Here is a 2,656-nt window from a genome sequence, read left to right on the forward strand (position 1 = left end):
TAATAACTTTTTATTACAGTTTTTGTGCTGATTTTATCACAAAAATGTGATACTTTTATGACATTTTTTGGGCTTATCATCCCCTTTAGCGTGGGAATCACAAAACACCAGTTATCGCAAAAATTGAGTAAAAGTATCACAAAGCGGATTTCAGAGTGCATACTTCTGTAACGGTCGCACAGTTTACTGTTGAACGCTAGTGCACACTCTTATAGGTGTTGATTTCCAAATTTGCATAGTTATTAAAAGTGTTCAACAGTAAATTTGAACACTTTGAAGTGTTCACAGCTTCCTGACCAATCCTGAAGTTGAACATTTCCCACGATTCAACTTTACACTCCAAGCACTTTGTAGTTTTCAAACTTGCTGTAAAACACTTCGAAGTGTGCAACATACTGTTGAGCACTTGCACATGCACGCCAGTCGCACTTTATTCATCAGTGTACGAGCCTCAAGGGTCGCCCGATGGGGGGCTCTGCCCCGGGCGGGACCCAGGGAGCGCCTGCCAGCGCAGGAATAGGCAGACCCGCCGGACACGGCCAATGAGCGCGTGGCCTACCTCGCGCCCGCCGTGCAGCCCAGCCTCAGCCTCGGACCAGAGGACCAGAGAGAAACTGCTAGTTATCGAAGTGCGTCGTGAAATAAGTACCACACTGAGTAGGTTGGTAAGGTATCATCCAAAAAATACACCTTTCATTTGCCGTTACGAAATTGCCAGGCTGCCAAATTCAAGCTCAGCTCTCATAGCGCCTGACAGGTAGACAACATTTTGCCTGCAGTGCATGCACGTACGGCGGGATTGCCTACCCTGAGTCTCGCAGGCGACAAGCTCCCACAATTAACCAATCGAGTCTGTGATAGACGGGCGTACTTTCTGGACGATTCCTTATATATTGGTACATTTATAAAGTATAAATACATTTATTTCGCGCGACCTTAATGTGGTCTCGCTATGCTGGTTTAATTCAACCCCTATGATGCACAGCCTCACTGAACGTGTTAAATAATAAACAATATTTTGAGCTCATCACGATTACTCTCTAGTTTTCTCTAGGTTCATGCCTCTGAATCTAAGAGTAAAGTAAAATAGACCCATACAAACTGCGACCACGATATCGCTCTGAAACTAACATCGATGCGTCATCTATATTTCTCTCTTACTTTCCATCCAGTTATACATTACTCCAAGAACCACCACGTTCGAGAAAATTTTTGTTTAATCGAAACCAACACGAGATGGTCAGTGCAGAAAACGCGTAAAATCGATGTACAATGAGGTAATTGCGTAGAACTTCTAAAACAACTAATACTGCGCAATACTTGTATTGAGGAATACTGAATCACACACTTTTTTCTGGAATGATTCTTTGCTCACTGTTGTGGGCTATCTGCGCACAGAACGCTGAGAACGGTGGCGCGTGTGACATTCTGCTGGCGCAGACAAGCAATGCAAATCCAATTAAAACCGACTCTAATGAAAAGGTCGATTTGGGGGTTGATAAGCTGCCGTGGCTGCAGGTCACGGGGAGTCACATCGCTCTGCATCACGTTAGAGCGGGGCGGAGCCGAGGTGGGGCGCTAAGGTACATACAAGAAAATCTAGAGCTTTCACACTGACCATGAAAGATAAACACGTTTAAGATAATACTTGATTTAAACCCCGTTATGATTTTACGATCTTTTTTAAATCGTCATCCACAAAACCCACAAGAAATGCCTTTTAAAATAAGTAACGGGGGGAGGGTCAAGATATTGCGCGATCAGAACCACATCCGATCAAAATCACTATGCTTCTCCCGATGGGCTGGTGCTCGCCCTGCACCGCCGTTTGGCTCCCTTGGGGTTCCAGACTCACCTGCGCTGCGCTCCGCTGCGCTGGCCGCTGGTCCAGCAGAGGGTGCGTCCCGCTAGTGCGTGTCGGATGCAGGGCTCTGTCCCCGGGCCTCCCCTGGAGCGCGGCGCTGGTGGGCGGCGGCGAGGGCGCCACTTGTTGAGCAGGTGGAGGCAGGGTGGCTTCTGGGCCGCCGCCGTCGCGGCCCGCACGTTTTAAGGTTTGCTCTGTGCGTGGGGCGGCCCGCGGGGCGGAGGAGGGGATGCTGCACAGGGGCTGCTGCCGGAGCGGTGCTGGACCCGCGCTGGGGTGGGGCCGCCTCTGGAGGGGAGGGGGCAGGAGGATGGCGTTGTGGGGGCGGGAGCCCATCCACGCGCTGAGTGCAGCAAAAGCACCTTCTGCGGGACTCGAAACGCGACTCGGCGCACGCCGCTGGTAAAATGTCAGACCAGCAGGTGAAAGGATGGCGCTCGCGTTCGGGATCACCAAGAAAGTACACCCGTCATTCGCCGTTACGAACCCGCCAAAGTTCAGCCTCTTCAAGTTCTCGTAACGCCTAGTAGGTAGGCAACGTCTTGACCGCGGGGCATGCGTGTACTGCGGAGTGGCCTACGCCGAGTCTCGCAGGCGCTGAGCTCGCGCCGAAATTTGACGAATGAATCCGAGTGAGGAAAGCGGACCTTCATTCACGCGCGGGTTTTGTTTTGTTTTCGGCAGAGTCACGGGGAGCAGGCCCGCGCATGGGCCGGAATTAGAGGCCATTTGTTATGCCGTAAACGGGACGTGGTGGCCAATATCGGGCGGGGTGGCGCGGGGCGGGGCGGG

General features: G+C 51.4%; 1 protein-coding gene across 2 annotated transcripts in view; it reads right to left on the minus strand.

Annotated features, from left to right (window-relative positions):
* LOC113208496 (FMRFamide neuropeptides) overlaps positions 1-2,040 on the minus strand; it is a 23,826-nt gene extending 21,786 nt beyond the window's left edge. For both annotated transcript variants that reach the window (XM_026425546.2, XM_052273990.1), the window contains exon 1: positions 1,856-2,040. The gene's annotated coding sequence lies outside the window, so the exon portion shown is untranslated. The remainder of the gene's footprint in view (positions 1-1,855) is intronic.
* Positions 2,041-2,656: the final 616 nt, after the last annotated feature.

The sequence above is a fragment of the Frankliniella occidentalis genome, unplaced genomic scaffold, assembly GCF_000697945.3.
Source record: "Frankliniella occidentalis isolate FOCC.00 unplaced genomic scaffold, Focc_3.1 Scaffold322, whole genome shotgun sequence".
NCBI lineage: Eukaryota > Metazoa > Arthropoda > Insecta > Thysanoptera > Thripidae > Frankliniella > Frankliniella occidentalis.